The sequence below is a fragment of the Rhinolophus sinicus genome, linkage group LG06 (genome assembly GCF_036562045.2).
Source record: "Rhinolophus sinicus isolate RSC01 linkage group LG06, ASM3656204v1, whole genome shotgun sequence".
Lineage (NCBI taxonomy): Eukaryota > Metazoa > Chordata > Mammalia > Chiroptera > Rhinolophidae > Rhinolophus > Rhinolophus sinicus.
Genome location: NC_133756.1, coordinates 2,296,011 through 2,313,085, shown reverse-complemented (window position 1 = coordinate 2,313,085; position 17,075 = coordinate 2,296,011). Strand labels below are relative to the sequence as shown.

Sequence of the window (17,075 nt, the reverse complement as noted above, 5' to 3'; positions counted from 1 at the left end):
GGTCAATTCAGCTGGGGGAGGAGAAATATATGGAAATGAGAGATACAAAACAGTAGTGCTGGGCTAGAGATCCAAGCAGAGCACTTTTGGGAATCCAGAGGAAGGAGAAATAACTAAGTACAACAGTCTACATGAAGATGCCCAGCATATATATAGTAGGGGCTCAAAAAAAGTTTGATTCCTTAAACTATTAAGCTTCTCATAGGCTTAGAGACCTTTAGCACAGTCCACACTTGTCTCCCGCCATTGCGGCAGGACCAAAACCTAGACACGACTTAAATGTCCATCCACAGTGGAATGGGTGAATAAATTACGATAAATGTAGACATTTACACATGTAGTGTAGACCTCTACACGGCAATGAAATAAACAGACTTTTGCTATATCCAGCAACACGGATGAATTCACAACATAATATGGAATGAAAGAAGCCAGACACAAATGAATGCATAAATATTTATATAAAAAGTTCAAAATCAGACAAAAATAATCTATAGGGTTAGAATCACAATAGTGGTTACTCTTTGGGGGATGGGAAGTGCTTGGAAAGGGATCTTTGGGGGGGTGCTCTGGGTGCTGGTTATGTTTTATGTCTTGATTTGAGTGCTGTTGATACAGTTTGTGAAAACTTACCAAGCTGCACACTTAGGATTTGTGTGCTTTCCTGTATGGATGACGTTATGGACCAATTTGTGTTCCCACAAAATCCGTATGCTGAAGCCCGAACCCCCATGTGATTGTATTTGGAGATGGGCCCTTTAAGGAGGTAATTAAGGTGACACGAAGTCATAAGGGTAGAATCTTAATTCAATAGGACTGATGTCCTTATAAGAAGAGAGATAGCAGGGATATGCACACACAGAGAAAAGGCCATGCGAGGGAGGACTCAGCGAGAAGGTGGCGTCTGCAACCCAAGGAGAGAGACCTCAGGAGAAATCGAACTTACCAGGACTTTCAGTCTCCAGAACTGTGAGAAAATAAATTTCTGTTTAAGCCACCCAGTTGGTGTGGTGTTCTGTTAGGGCAGCAATAGCACACTAATACAGATGACATGTTTCAATATAGTGTTAAAATTTTTTAAATTCCCCCAGTTATTCTAATGTAGACCCAAGACTGAGAATCACTACATTAGCCCAAACACTATCAAATTGAGACCCTGCCTTTATTTATAGTCAGATGCAGAGAACATTCCTTCTCCAGAAATGGGCTGAGGAGGGTCACTGCAGGGTTGTTTATGATATTGAGAAATTGGAAGCAACCTGTATGTCCATTGTCAGGGGACTGATTAAATAAATATGGCACATCTCCATTCAGTGTCGCGTTGGGCAGCTACTGACAGGAAGGAGAGAGACCTGGAAAGCACCCATAATCTCCAGTCTATGTATCAGGTAGAACCAGGTAGAGGTTAGGTGGGCAGTCTCCAAACCAAACCACCTGTCTTCTAATCCTCCATCCGCCACTCACACTGTGGCCTTGGACAAGCCGCTGTGCCTCTCTGTGCCTCAGTTCCCTCATCTGTATAACAAGGATAATGCTAGTTTATCCTCTGTCCTGTAATACTACGTGATAGCACTGAAGATGAGATAAGTCTGCAAAGATGAGATAAGCCTGGTACCCAGTGCCGTCATGCTTCATGAATGAAAAAAGCGAGTTGCAGAATAACTTGTACGGTCGGGTTGCCTTTTTGAAAATATTTAAAGGCCTGTACATATACATACATGACTTTTTTTGTTTTAAGATTTTATTGGGGAAGGGGAACAGGACTTTATTAGGGAACAGTGTGTACTTCCAGGACTTTTTTCCAAGTCACGTTGTTGTCCTTTCAATCTTAGTTGTGGAGGGTGCCGTTCAGCTTCAAGTTGTTGTCCTTTCAGTCTTAGTTGTGGAGGGCGCAGCTCAGCTCCAGGTCCAGTTGCCATTGCTAGTTGCAGGGGGCACAGCCCATCATCCCTTGCGGGAGTTGAGGAATGGAACTGGCAACCTTGTGGTTGAGAGCCCACTGGCCCATGTGGGAATCGAACCGTCAACCTTCAGAGTTAGGAGCACGGAGCTCCAACCACCTGAGCCACCGGGCCAGCCCTCATGACTGGTTTTAAGAAGCAAAGCAGGAAGCAGGGCTCCTGGGCAGCAGAACCCCTCCCCCACCCTCACCCCCTCACTCCCTTCACCCCCGGGTTCTGGAAGGCCCCATGCTCTAGTTGATCTGATGCTGGGCGGCTGTCACCATCTTGAAATTCTTAATACTTTTTGAACAAGGAGGCCCACGTTTTCATCTTACACCAGGACCCTCAGTTATGTAGCCCATCCGGCCACGAAAAAACCCATACTGGACTGTTAGCAATAATTACCCCTGGGAAATAGGACTGGGAAGGAGTGAAAGCAGCAAGGATTTCTTGTATCCTGTATACGGAATTCTACCAGTTAGTTACTGACCCACTCACCTTGGATAAATTAATCACTCTGCTGAGACTGGAAAAAACTGGAACCTGTTTTCTACCGCTTAGGGCTGCTGTCAGATGAAAGGAGTGGATGGTGTCTAGGTGCTTGGTGTGAAACACCTGTAACCTGCTTGCTGTATAGTAACTATGGGAGTGGAGGAGGCAGAGAGCACAGACGTTGACAGCGCAAACTGATTTAAATCCCAGCTCAGCCGCTTCCCACGTAAAGTTGGACCGTTTATTTAGTCCTCCTGTGCCTCGGTTTTGTCATCTATTAACGGGACAGGATGGATTCGCAGTCCCTTACTGTCAAGGCCGAAGCCCCAGAGCTCTGAAAATAGAAAGAGTTTAGGTTTGGCACAGAGTCACTTGGCACAATCTCTGATGTGCCCTGACGAGAGGCTACAATCCCACTTGGCAAGAAAGTCACAGTTTGCTGCTCATGATTTGATTCTGGCTGTGATGTGGGGAATGAGTCTGTCAGCTTTATAAACCCTGAACGCTCCAAATTCCAAAACCCATCAGGCTGAAAGGGTTGGACTGAGGGATGGGGGATCTGTGGTCCCTCCAGGGCTGTGGCGAGGTTTAGACGTGACACTGGTCAGGTACTCGCATAGTGCTGGGTCCACGGGAGGAACCTATGAGTACAGGTGGTTGCTGTTGTAACTTGGTGTCAACACCTGAAGCTGGCCCCACCACCGAGCACCTGATCCCGTCCCCTCTCCTCCTCAAGGACCTCATGGGGGGTGGGACCTCCCCGCCCTTCCTCAGCTTTCAGCCAGGCTGTTTTCCTCCCATCTTAAGATGTCTTTAGAGCCCCCCACAACTATTTCAGCTTTCTAAAACTTTTCAAAATATCAAGTTGAGGGGCTTCTTTCGCTCCCTCTCCCCCTTCCATCCTTACTCTTTCCTTCATTACCAATTCAGTCCAAAAGGCATTGTGTGTGTGGGGGGGGACAGGCCATGTAGCAGCTGCCCTGGGTGGCTAGATGTGGGTGTTGGATCCCCAGGAGGTGATGAGGGAATCCACACGGGAGGGCACCTGGTGGGAGGTATCAGAGCAGGGATGGGGAGTGAGGGGGACGGGGAGGGGTCCTTGCATCCTTGCATGGGGTCAGTAGCCCAGAGGGAGGCAAGGGAAGGGTGAGGGCAGCAGCCACCTGGTATGGGGTGTGGGCCCCCACTCTGTTTTCTTCTTCTCCTTAGCACATACTGCCATGCACGGTATTATGAATGGAGTTGTTTGTTTCTTGTTTGTTTCTGTGTCATCTGCTCCCCTGCTCTGCCCCCCCCCAACTAGAATATACTGGGGGTAGAGACGTTGGTCACTGCTGTATCCTCAGGGCTTAGGACCGTGTCTGGTGGCATTTGACAGCATGTATTGAATGAATGAATGAAATCTGTACACACACACACACACACACACACACCCTTTCCTGTCACATAGACAGCGAGGCTTGGCGACACCTGCTTGTGGTGGTGGAGAAAGGAGAAGTGAACCGTGAGCGGGTGTTTCAACTTGGGCCACCGGCAAGAGGACCACTTTCACTGAAGTCGGAAGTGCGGGAAAGGGCAGGATAGGAGGGACTGACGCGGGGGGCACATTCCGCTGGAGGGGACTGCCAGTGCCCAGGTGCAGGGGCCGCGGGGCTGCCGCAGGGCGCGCAGGGCGCGCAGGGGAGCTGGGGGGAGAGCCAGGAGGGAGGTGCAGCCAGCGCCCGGGCGGGAGCTGAGCCCGCGAGAAGAGGGGCAGGGAAGAAGGTAAGAGCTGGGCACAGCTGCCCAGCACCAAGCTAAGCGGGGAAAGCGGCTCCGCAATAATCCGCCTTTTGCGTGCAGGATTTAAGAAAGGAATAAGAAGTCTGGGGGAACCAGCAACACTAGGGTTTACGCTCATTTCCGCATCCCTGGAGGAAGCGGGACAGGACCGAAAGTGAATTCCGTGTTCTGTACATCGCTAGTTTGGCGGAATCACCGCCCACCTTAGCCAAACAGGCAGCAGAGAGCGTTCGCATAGCATCGTGATGCGCGGCCGGGAGAGTGGCGGCGTTTACCCTCCATTGCCACCAGGTGGCGCCCCTGCTTCCCTGGAGCCCCACGAGAAGGCCCCTGAGGTTGGGGTAGAGGGAACCCGGAGGGAGGTGGTGGCTGAATGGCGGGAAGACTCCGCCCCCGGACTCCGCCTCTTTGTCCTGGTGCAGCTTCACATCCCAAGCAGTCCTGTAGGATGTGAGAGCAGCACCGGTGTGTGTGTGTGTGTGTGTGTGTGTGTGTGTGTGTGTGTGTACACACATCCAAAGCTGGCCCCAAAACCAGAGGAAATCATGCCCCGTGGCAGACAGCATAAGCTTCCAACAGATAGGTTCAAATCCCTGTTCAGCCTCTAATTTTGTATAAAGGAAGGCATGTGGCTTCACAGCTTTCCGCCTCAGTTTTCTCACCTGTAAAATGGAGTCATATTACTGACCTCACAGAGTTGTAAGCATTAAGTTAGATGATGATGATAAAAATGTATTGAGCCCCCACTATAGGTCAGGCCTTGTTCTAAGCACGTTACCGATATTAACTCATTTTTATGGTTCCCTTTCACAAGAGAGTGGCCTGGATCAGAAGCTGAGTCTCTTCCATAAAGGAAAGGAGGCCATGCCTCCTGAATAGCGTCCACCTTCCTGCTGGTCCCTGGGTGCTCAGTGCTGAGGGCAGAGGCAGGAGGGCACGACTTAGATGCTGAAGGCCAAGAGCTTCTTTTGTTTCTAGTCATGCAGCCCAGCAGCCCACTAGGAGAGAGCAGAGCAGAGCCCACCTACCACTCAGAGCAGCAGAGGAACCCGTGAGGCTGACGGGGCCTCCTGTCCTGTCCCCTCCTGGCTTCTGCTGTGGTGTGACAATCCCCAGAGGCTTCTAGGACAGCTGTCCGGTGGTGGAGGGAGGATGGTATGGTGGTGGGAGCTGAGTGAGTCAAAGCCATAGCATGACACCGTGGTTTCAACCTCAGGGACCATGTGAGCAACAATGCCTTTGCCAGGGCTGGTGCAGGTCCTGGGAGCTCGGCTGAGAGCTCTGAGGAATGTTGGAGGGATGCCCAGAGGTACCTGGAGGTAGAGGTGGTGGTCAGGAAGTAGGTATGGGTGGCAAAGGGGAGCTGAAGCACCGGGGGAGACCCTGTGCGTCAAGGCCTGAGAGAAACCTGGATGTGGGGACAGAGCCAGCAGTGCAGTTTCCAGGCTCTTGCCCTCACTTGGAAAGGTGCTGGCTCGGGTAGTAAACGGCCATCAACTGTGATTGCATGGCCATCAGCTGTGGCTAGTTGGCCGTCAGTTGTAAGCAATGAGCCATTGGTCATTAATATAACTGCCATGGCTACGCCAGCAGCAAATGGGAGTTAGCAAGGAGCTGGTGGCTGAGCTAGCAAGCGCGGATTGCAGAGAGGCGTGGATTGTGGATTGCAGTTAGCAAGTGAGGTTGTGGCAGAGAAGTGGACAGCAGGTTGCGGATCGTGTGGCTCCTGCTTCCTGTGTCTCCAACCCAGCCGCCAGCGAGACTGTAGTGGTGTGACTCCCCTATCTATGGCTCCGTGGGTGTTTTTGGCCTCACCATATCCTGCGTTCTTATGTGGGGAGCGGGACCAGAGATCCGGCTTGACACCCTGCATGACACTGGGCAATAAGGGTGACCCCCCCAACCACCCTGCCAAAAGGCCTCAGATCTCCCGGAGCCCTGGGCAGGGAAAGGCTTAGAGTGGAACTCTGTGGGGAGGGTCACCAAAAACCTCTGTTTACCTGCTGCGATGGGGTCTGGGGCAAGCAGGGTAAGCCAGGGGTGAGGGAGAGCTGGGGTCCAGGGAGTACTTGGGCCTGGGTGGGAGTGGCCTTCAGGGGTCTCATTCTGATGATGCCTCAGGCATAAAGCTATAGGATGAGGGCTCCCCAGAGTCCCAGGCCTGGGAGAGAAAAGGTTCTGGACTCACCTGAAGTTCTAAGTCCCTTGGCCTGTCAGCCAGTTGAGGTCATAAATGCCTGATTTGTACTGGGGGATCAGTGCCAGCTGGGTGAATTACCCGCCTGGTTCCCCTTGCCTCTTCTCTAACACATGGACCAGGGTACTTGGTCCTTCCAGCTCCCATTCCAGGAACCAGAACCTCCAGGGATGGGCGCTCAGCTGTGGGCCCTGATCCCTTCTCACCACCAGCTTAGATGTGCTGAGATGAAGGAGCCAGAAACAGCACACCCCATCCCACCCTCCCCCCACCCACTGTGCGCTCACAGGCCCAGAACAAAAACACACCACAAATAGAAATCAAAGTCTGAGAAAGAATCGAGGAGCCATGACCCAGCCGTGGGAAAGACTGTGTGGCCTCAGCCTAGTCACTTAACGTCTCTGAGTCTATTTGCTCATCTGTACAATGGGGTCACCGTACTCACCTTGAGGTATTGTTGTGAAAAGGTTAAGATAGAAAATGCAGGATGCAGGTGTGGTGTTTGGTCTAAAAATAAAGCCCTTCATGGCCAAAGGGTCCCATGCTGGACTCTCCCGTGACTGTCCCCCACGCCCCCGCAGCTCGGGCTGGGGCTGCCCCCTCACCACTTTCCTGTAAGGCTGCGGGTGTAGGGGCTGCCACAGTCTCCGCCTGGGCAGCACTTCTGCAGGCATGCTCTCAGGCGCCACTTCCTGTTTTTCTCCCCAACGAATTTTGCACCACGGTCTTTCATCACAGTGAGCTGGGGGGTGGTGAGGCGAAGGCAAGGCCTGCCTGGGGAGGGAACCTGGGGACCAGGGGGACCTGGGGTGGGGTGGTCATCACAAAGTTGGGGAGAGGCCTGTGCTGGACGTGCTGCCAGGCTCTGGACTCTGTGGCCTCCAGCTCAGAGCAGGCGATGCTGCGGGCAGAGGCTGGCAGGAGGCCTGACGGGAGACGTAGAGAAGAGCCTTGTTCCCATCTCAGTCTGGAAACACCGTTTTTGTCTTAGGCTTGGGGTGGGACCGAGGGTTGGACTGAGCCAGGCTGAACACACATCTCTGGTGATGTGAGGGATGGAGGGGCCGCTCTGAAAGTGAGCCCAGGCTCTCTGCCTCCCTGAGGCTGGCAGGCCTCTGAGCATCCAGCTCCAGAGTCTCTGGGTATCCGCATCCTCCTGGGAGGAAATGAAGGCGCTGTCCCCACACTGGCTGGGCCCAGGACCCCTGTCCTTCCTCTGCCTGGGCTAACCCTGACTTGTGTAGCCATGACTGCACTACTCACTTCGCTCAGTTAGTATTCCTATAGGCTCATTAACGCTCTGGGTGCCGACACGCAGCTCCAGCCAGTGAGGCAGCCCAGATCCGGGCAAGATCCCTGCTCCTGCACAGCCCCACACGAGGCAGTCACAGCTGGGCAGACAGAGTGCTGCAGTGGTAATGGCACAGCCCAGAGAAAAGACCCCTCTCAGCAGGGAGCCAGGTGGGGAACATCTGTGCTGAGTAGTCAGGCAAATAAAGTGGTGTGGGGCCGAAGGGAGAGTTGGGAAGGGTATTCCCGGCAAAGAGAACAGCATGAGTGAAGGCCCAGAATCAGAGAGAGAGCCTGGGGTGTCCTGGGGCTACAGCATAGGGTGTCGCAGCTCATGGTGCAGTGGGGAGGGCAGAGTGGGGAAGGGTGGGAGGTAACCCTGGGGGCTAGCTGGGCCGGCTCCCTCGTAATCGGATGTGTACCTTGTTCTCAAGATGCAGCCTCACCCGATACCCCAGTCCAGGTGTCTGGGCCAGTGTACAAGTGGTTCTGGGGATGGGAAATCAGCCTTGTTAGCTAAAGCAGGAGGGGGATTTCATCGCAAGGGTGCAGGGTGCACCCGTGGAACCCAGAGATGCAGCCCAGCTTTGGGGTGCTGGAACCAAACAGCCCTGGGCACTTTTTCAGCATCACTTACCTATCCACATTTGGCCCCCTGCATCACACCAGCCAGGCTGATGTATTCTGGATCCCTTCACCCAAAGAGAACTATGTCCAGGCCCATCTTCCTGGAAAGGCGTTGACTGTCTTGTGTTGGATCAGGGCCTCCCCTCAGCCCAGTCAGCTATGGCTGGTGGTCAGGTCTGTATGCTGACGGCCTGTCTCATGACCACGTGAGGGAGGGTTACCAGACCGCTCAACAGCCTACAAGGTAAGTGTCCACTGCAGTCCGTTCTGTTCGTCCCTGCCAAGGCACTGTCCCAGAGCTGCCACATCCAGATGCCACCCACCTGCTTCTGCTGACTCTCCTCTAAGGTGTCTCCTTAGGGTCCCCCTCAACTGATAGATGAAGTGATCAAGTTACCCTCTTGCCTTACTTGCTCTGTGGGAAAGGGAAGCACCATACAGAGCACACGCCATGGTCTTCTAGAATAAATTAAACAGTAGGAACACGCTATCGCATGGGCTTTGTACTGCTGGTTTCCTCCCTTGGCTCCTTTGTTGGCAGATGTGGTGCCCCCGGCTCTGCCCACTGGGAAGGACTCTCTGTCTGAAGTCTTTCAGGCCCACCCTCGGGAGGTTCTCGGGAAGGACTTTTCTGGAAGAGGATGCAGGTGGCCCTGCAGCCTGCTTCTCGTTGGTGCCAGTATGTGGGCCTAGGAGTCGCCCGGAGGGTGAGACATCACACATCCCAATTTCCAGGTTTTAGGGTTTCCTGGAGTTTCAATCCCCATAAAACCCAAGTTGGATGCCTGTTGATGTTATTTTGGGTCATGTCATTCCCCAATAACCAATTGCATGAAATCCTGTCCAGTTCAATATATAGCCTTACACTTGGCCATGGCCCCGGGCTCAGGATTTCTTCTTTCAGCCTAAGGGTGAGAAGAAGAAATCATCACCTGACTTGGGGTGGAAGGAAGTCTTTTTCTCCAGTTTCTCTTGGAATGCTACCCCCACCTGACTTCATGCCACTCAACAGGAGGCTTTAGAAAGACCAGAGGTTCAGTGTTTGCACCCCTGTGGCTCGTCCCAGACAGCCCATTCCAATTGCGAAGCTCACAGACTTGTCTATGCAGTGTGCCAACCTTAGTGTTACAAACAGGTGAGTCAGAGAATGTACCTGCTGTTGTGTAGCAAGTGCCTGGTTACCTGACGTGTGGCAGTCACAGGTTATCGGAAAAAAGAATTTCCCGTAACAGAGTTTTTGCCCTGCTTCTTCCTTATCTTGGGCCGAATTGAACTGAAGTGTGTTTTCCAGCACTTTCTAAAAGCTCCTAGAAGTAACTCACTTACCGATATCCTGGACATTTTGCTACCAAGTTTCCTAAAACTTCAGGCTTGGCCGGCACGTTTTGAGTCCCATGAGACCACTGGAAATAGTTGAACTGATCTCTTGCCACGTAGCAAGAACTGCGGGTGTTCCATCTAAGAATAAGGAGCCCTTGTTGCCCTTCCCTCTGCCTCAAGATGTCTAACTTCAATACTTTCTTTGAAAAACAATTTCTTCCAACATCCCAGTTCTGATACCAATGTATAGATTGATTGGGATTTTTGTGTTTGTTTCAAAAAAACATAAACCGTCTCAAGAGAGGTTGTTCTGGGTTGAATATTGTCTCCCCAAAACTCATGCCCAGCCAGACTCTTAGAATGTGATCTTAATTGGAAATAGGGCCTTTGTAGCTCTCATTAGTTAAGGGGAGGTCCCACTGGATTAGGGGGTCCTTATAAGAAGAGGGAAATTTGGACACAAATGCACACAGAGAGAATCCCGTTTGAAGATGGAGGTGGAGATCAGAGTAATGATGCATGTAGAAGTCATTAACCGCCAAGGATTGCAGGCAGCCACCAAAAGATAAAAGAGAGAGGCATGCAACTGATTTGCCCTCAGAGCCTCTGGAAGGAACCCTCCCTGCCAACGCCTTGAATTCGGAATTCTTGCCTCTGGAACTGTGAAAATAAATTTCTGTTGTTTTAAGTCAACGTGTCACAGTAGCCCTAGGAAACTGACACATATTTTAAGCAGAATACAGGAGTAAGTTACAGAGCGTGGGGGATTTTCAGAACCCTAGGACAAGGAAGCAGTGGGTCCTCAAACGATACAAGGACCAGGAAGGAGCTGAAAAGTTGCCCGAAACCTTATCTCACATCTATGACCCTGTCTTCCTCTCTGCATCTGTTTACACGTCAGCTGCCCTGCATACACGTTACAGCGGCCAAGCTCCAGGTGCCTGAGAGTCACTATTCTCTTGGTTCTGATCCCATATTCCTGGGGAAATCACTGATTGTCTCTCCTGGGGCCAGTTGATGACTGCTGGTCCAATCAATGTGGGCAGACGCAAAGGCAAGCATGCGTGAGCAGACGGCTTGCTAGGATAGGCGCAGGGATGCACTGGGAGCATTGCTAGAGAACAAACTGGGTCCACACCCCAAGAGTCCCCAGGAGTGCTGTGCTCTCATCACCTGGCACTTCCCTGGCTGAGGCCCTGCTATTTACTGATGGGCTTTCCAATGCCACCTGTATTCCCAAAGGGGTTCTTCTCCTGGGTTCTCATCCCTGCAGAGTCACCCCTGTTACGAATGGACGAGGCAGGCATCTTGCATCTGGCTGCAGTGCACTGACTGGAGCTGTGGGGACAGAGCCAGGAGTGCGGTTTCCAGGCTCTCGGCCTCACGGGGAAAGGTGCTGGCTCGGGTAGTAAATGGCCATCAACTGTGATTGGATGGCCATCAGCTGTGGCTAGTTGGCCATCAGCTGTAACCAGTGAGCCACTGGCCACTAATATAACTGCCGTGGCTATGCTAGCAGTGGATAGTGGCTGGCACGGGTGGATTGCAGAGAGGCGCGGATTGTAGTTAGCGAGTGGGGTGGGTTGGCAGAGAGAAGTGGACGGCAGAAGCGGATCATGTGGCTCCTGCTTCCTGTGTCTCCAACCCAGCCGCCAGCGAGAATATAGTGGTATGACTCCCCATCTATGGCTCTGTTGGTGTCCCTTTTTGGCCTCTCTATATCCTGCATTCTTGTGTGGGGAGCGGGAGGAGAGACCCCATATGACACCCCGTGTGACAGGAGCCCAGGCAAAGTGGGACCACTGGTCATCCCAGGGACTGCTGTGAACTACAGTATGAGAGGTTAGCATTCTCGAACTTGGGGAGAGGAAATAAAGGTTTACATTTTTGCATTTTTATTACATGTTTGGCAAAATGTGAACAGAAAGGAAAAAATGGAAAGAAAAACATCTGTAACCGTCCTCCCACACAGCTTTCACTGTTTTAACTCCTCACTGACTACGTCCATGTGCACATGTAACACACATATGCAGAGGCAATTCGGCTCAGAGCCTTTTCACTGATGACATGACTATTTCCCATGATGCTACAGGTCTCCAGATTCGCCATTTTCCCTGGCTGCATCCTTTTCCATTATGTGGATGTACCATGCCTTTCTCTGGACAGTTCTGGCCCAGGGGAGAAGGCAGACCCTCTGCAATGTTGAGGCGACACATTTTCTTCCTCTCATGTTTGGTGCATGAGCCAATTTACTGCTATTGTTTGTCCACTAGACCCCACAGCCCTCTTGTCCCCTGACTATAGGCTCATAGGAAGGCCACCAGCTAGTGGTGAAGCAGGCAACTCAGGGCTTAGGGGATGGGGCTTGGGAACCACCTCCTGTCACTGGCTCTTTTTAATCTCATAACCTCCATGAAGTTGGAGTAACTAATCCCATTTTATAAAGGAGGGGGACAGGACCGGCCCGGTGGCTCAGGCGGTTGGAGCTCCATGCTCCTAACTCTGGGGGCTGCCGGTTCGATTCCCACATGGGCTCTCAGCCACGAGGTTGTCAGTTCAATTCCTCTAGTCCCACAAGGGATGGTGGGCAGCGCCCCCTGCAACTAAGATTGAACACGGCACCTTGAGCTGAGCTGCCTCTTGGATGGCTGTTGGTTGGAGCACGGGCTCTCAACCACAAGGTTGCTGGTTCGACTCCCACAAGGGATGGTGGGCTGCGCCCCCTGCAACTAGTAATGGTAACTGGACCTGGAGCTGAGCTGCGCCCTCCACAACTAGAACTGAAGGGGTAACGGCTTGAGGCTGAATGGCATCCTCCACGGCTGGGATTGAGGGGACAACAGCTTGACTTGGAGAAAGGTCCTGGAAGTATACACACTGTTCCCCAATAAAGTCCTGTTCCCCTTCCCCAATAAAAAATCTTTAAAAAAATAAACAAATAAAAATAAATAAATAAATAAAGGAGGGGACAGACTGGATATAGAGATGGGTCTCAGGGTCCCCAGAGAAGAAGGCTCAAAAATACTGTCACACCATCAGAGTCCAAGAGCAGACTCTCCCGGGCGGGAAAATCGGCCTGGCCTTCTCACTTTCTGCACCTCCCCACTCTGTGACTCTGTTCCCCCCACCACACACACAAAAAAACCCATTGTATTCCCGGCTTTTAACAGTATGGCCCTGCTTTCTGTACATCCTTCCTGGCTCTGAAATTGGCCTGGTCCTCCCTCCCTCCCCACCCCAACCATTCTAATATTTTTTTCTTTAAATAAACTTCCAATTTTAGAATAGTTTTAAATTTACAGAGAAGTTGCAAAGATAGTATAGAGCGTTCTCGTACCCCACCCCCCACCTGGTTTCTCACCCTGCCAACCTCCTAATGACTGGGGCACATTTGTCACAACTAATGAGCCAATATTGACACGTGATTATTAAGTGAAGTCCATGCCTCATTCAGATTCCCTTAGCTTTTACCTAACGTCCTTTTTCTGTCCCAGGAGCCCACCCAGGACACCACATAACACTTGGTTGTCACGTCCCCTTAGGCTCCTCTGGGCTGTGACAGTTCCTAGATGTTCCTTGTCTTTGATGACCTTGACAGTTTTGAGGCGTTCTGGTTAGGGATTTTTGAAGACCATCCCTCATTTCGGGTTTGTGGTGTGTGTGTTCTCTCATGACTGGGCTTATGGATTTATGTTTATGGGTTCTTGAGAGGAGGGCCACAGAGGCAGAACGTCATTCTCATCCCATCATGAGTTATCACTGGCGATGTTTGCCTGGCTGAGGTGGTGTTTGCCCGGTGCCTCCACTAGAAAGTTCCTTTTTGTCCCATTTCCTACTGTTCTCTTTAGGAGGGAGTCACCAGGTGCCTCCCACACTTACGCAGTGGGTAGCTGAGCTCCTCTTCCTAGGGGGCAGGCAAGGTACCTACAGACTTATCTGGAATTGTTCTGTACAGGAGATTTATCTAGTCCCTCACTTATTTATTTATTTATTCTATCATTTAGATCAGTCTGGACTCAGGGATATTTATCTTATACCTTGGATTCTAATCCAATACTACTTTATTTTGTTGCTCAAGTTGTCCCAGATTTGGCCATTGGAAACTTGTTCATGTCCCCACGATGTCCATCTTTATTTTTATTGTTGTCGTGGGGCACTTCTTGACATTCTGGCACTCTAAGATGCTCTGGGCTCATCTTCTCTATTTCCTGCCCCCATCCTAAAATCAGCCATTTCTCCAAGGAGACCTGGTTCCTTTGAGGAGAATGGGATTAGAAACCTAGAGCTAGGGGATGGCTGGTTGGCTCAGTTGGTTAGGTGCGGTGCTCATAACACCCAGGTCGTCGGTTCAATTCCCACACGGGCCAGTGAGTTGCACCCTCCACAACTAGATTGCAACAACAACAAAACAACAACAACAACAACAAGACGGGAGCTGACGGGTCCTGGAAAAATGTACTGTTCCCCAATAAAAATGAAAAACGAAAAACAAAACCCTAGGTCTAGGTGCTGGGTGTGTGCTCAGTGCTACTTGGGTGTTACTGTTTCTAGGGTTGTAGCGTTGACAGAGCAAGGAGATATATGTATGTGTGTCTGTTGTCCACTTTTTAATATGTAAATCACAGCCCAACACTCCCTCTCTCAGGTGAGAACCCTCTTTCTTCTTCTCATCACTCTTTCAGCCAAATCCCAAACCCCAGCTGCCCCGTCCCCAGAACTTCCTCCTTGCTCTTTCCACCCCACCCCACCCCGCCCTCAGCCTCCCTCCGTGGTCTCCGTGCTGGGCCTCTGACATGCTGCTACTCAGCGCCTTTGCACTGGCTGTTCCCTCTGCCTGCGGTGCTCTTCCCTCAGACACGGGCAGGATTCCTCCCTCACCTCATTCAGAGCGTCACTCTGCTCAAATGTCTTGACCTCAGAGAGGCCGTCCCTTCCCCCATCTCTCTCTCCCCTTCTAACCTGCCTTCTGTTTCTTTGCTGTATTTACTATTTCATGACACTGTATCTTGTTTTCATTCTTCATAGTTTCTCTTCCCAAGGGAGTGTAAGCTCCAGGAGGGCAGGTCTTTGGCTGGTAGGATGCTGTATCCCCGAGTCCAGAACTGTAGCAGGCACAGCTTGCCAAATGAGTCAGTGTTGCGAAGCCTGGGTCATCCCTGGTGTATAGAGGCTTGAGGTTGGAACCAACATCATGACACCAAACCCCGCTGCTCCCCCGCCCCAAGCCCCACCACTCCCCACCATCTCTCCTCCACTATTCCCCTCCACCCTGGACCAGGAAAATCATCAGAGGATTTGTTTAAAGGTCAGCTGCTGTTTCTTGGACAGGGACTTTGTGTCCTCACAAGTCAGACTTTTCCAGTAATTTCTAACATCCATGCCACCCTTGCACTGTCACCTCCATTATCTTATCCAGGGCAGCAGCTTTCTCTACTTGTGTGGACTGGGACCTACAGTAAGAAACGCATTTTATGTCTGGACTTAACACACCCTCACACATACCTAGAAATAGGACAAAAACCTCAGGGAGTTATACCCACTCTTGCCACACAGAATATAATTGGATATTTTCTATTGTGTTCCATTTTTATAAACTTAACCTCCTGAATGGATTTCCAGTACACTGATGTGTTAATATGTCACAACCTGCTGTTGCTGCTATTGAAAAACACTGTTCTAGAGCAGAAGCATCCAGTCCTGCAAAGCACAAAAGACTGTTCTAGAATAATAACTGAGTAACTAACATTTTCTGGGGGTTCACTTGGTGTCAGCTACTGCTACAAGCATTTTACATGTGTTCATTAGTTTAATCCTAGAAACAATTCTACAAGTTGAGGGCCATTATTGGTGTCCCTGTTTTTCAGATGGAGAAATGGAGGCGCAGAGAGGTTAAGTCACACGCCTGAGGTCACACAGCCCCACAGTGGCAATGCCCTGCAGTTTGGCTCCAGAAAATGTACTCTTAACTGCTAAGCTTCACTACACATTTTCTGGGCAAGGCAAAAGGACAAGGGTTTGAGCTGGATAATTTTTGTCCTGCCTGGAAGGAAATGACCCGCAGCAGAGTGGGCAGGGCATGAAGGCAGGTGTCTGGCGCCCTTTGTGGAGGGGCTGAGGAAGTGGGCTCCTCACCCCTGCACCCCTGTGCCGGGTTCTCAGCTCGGCTCTGGCTGCCCTGAGATAACCCTGTTTGTGGGCCTGCGTGGGCGTCGGTGGTGAAGTCGCTCAAGGTCGAACAGAGCAGAGAGGCTTACTGCATTTGTGAGAAACTCTGGAGGCTTTTGGAAGGGGAAGTTCTGCAGGAGAGAGTGGCAGACATAGAAGGAAGTGCCTGGAGGGCTGTGCGTGCTCTTCTGAGAGGCCTGCAGCCTGCCTTCTGTCCATGGGAGCCTGTTCTCCACCAACCAACTTCCCCCTTTAATAACCGAGACCTCCTTTCCTTCCATGAAATGGGGCCAAAGGATTCCCCAGTCAGGAGCTCACGTGAGTAACACGCAGGGACTCCTTACAGCTGAGGTGCCACTTTCCTTCAAGGATTGCTGGAACTTCTTTCCACCATTACTGGTCCATTTCATTGACAGTCCAAAGGGAACTTCAAGTAGCTTCCTCCATAACACACATGACAACAGTTAAAAATAAAGTGAGAGAGAAGGCAGAGGCACATAGAGGAAGGCAGAGGCACATCTATCAGGAACTTGGGGGCGCATGATGACTGTACTTGACATTACAGTTAGCCTGAATTTCCTGGTTCCCCCAGGCCAATGAGGGGGCTGTCCTCCAGTGTGGTTTCAAAAAGGAAGTGCAGCAAGTGTTCAGGAAAGTGAAACTTTCAAAGGAGCGAGGATCTGGAAGCAGAGAGACACTTACTGTGTATCCCACTCCCCAAAAGGATTCAACCTTTCTGACCTTCAGTTTTCTTATCCGTAAAGTGGGGATGATAAGATTTACCTTGTTGAGCTGCTGCCTGTTACAAAGTGTGATTTGAATGGCAGTCAGCAAATACATGCTCCATGAAGAGTTCTTTTGGATGATACAAAAGCATTTTCTTCATCTGACTGTTTCTTACAATGAACTCTGAAAACCAGGGGCTAGTGTTTAAATGGCAACCTAGCAAAACAGGGTTAGGACAGGTGTTAGGAAACCCCAGAGGAGGACGGGACTTACCCTGCTGTGAGATTTTCTCTCTGACATGTCCATTTGTCTTCTGGCTTTTACAGGATCTCCCTGGAGAGAGCTGGAGACCTCTGCGGAGGACCAGTGATCCAGGTCTGGGGTCAGGGTAAGGTTGCTAGTCTCAGATGTGCTTTGGGAAGGATGTTAGGGTACATTCCCAGTGACAGACCCAACATTCTTCCCCAAGGGACCTGTTGACTCCTCCGCAGGTGGCCAGTTGAGAGTCTAGAGCCAGCAGCCTAGATTTTAGA

At 51.1% G+C, this 17,075-nt stretch overlaps 1 long non-coding RNA gene across 1 annotated transcript; it reads right to left on the bottom strand.

The window, feature by feature from the left end:
* Positions 1–1,555: 1,555 nt before the first annotated feature.
* LOC141572354 (uncharacterized) lies at positions 1,556–6,603 on the bottom strand. The gene is made up of 3 exons (XR_012497711.1): positions 6,406–6,603; positions 5,246–5,530; positions 1,556–3,076 (listed from the first exon to the last, which is right to left on the bottom strand). It is a non-coding gene; the product is annotated as an uncharacterized LOC141572354 (long non-coding RNA).
* Positions 6,604–17,075: the final 10,472 nt, after the last annotated feature.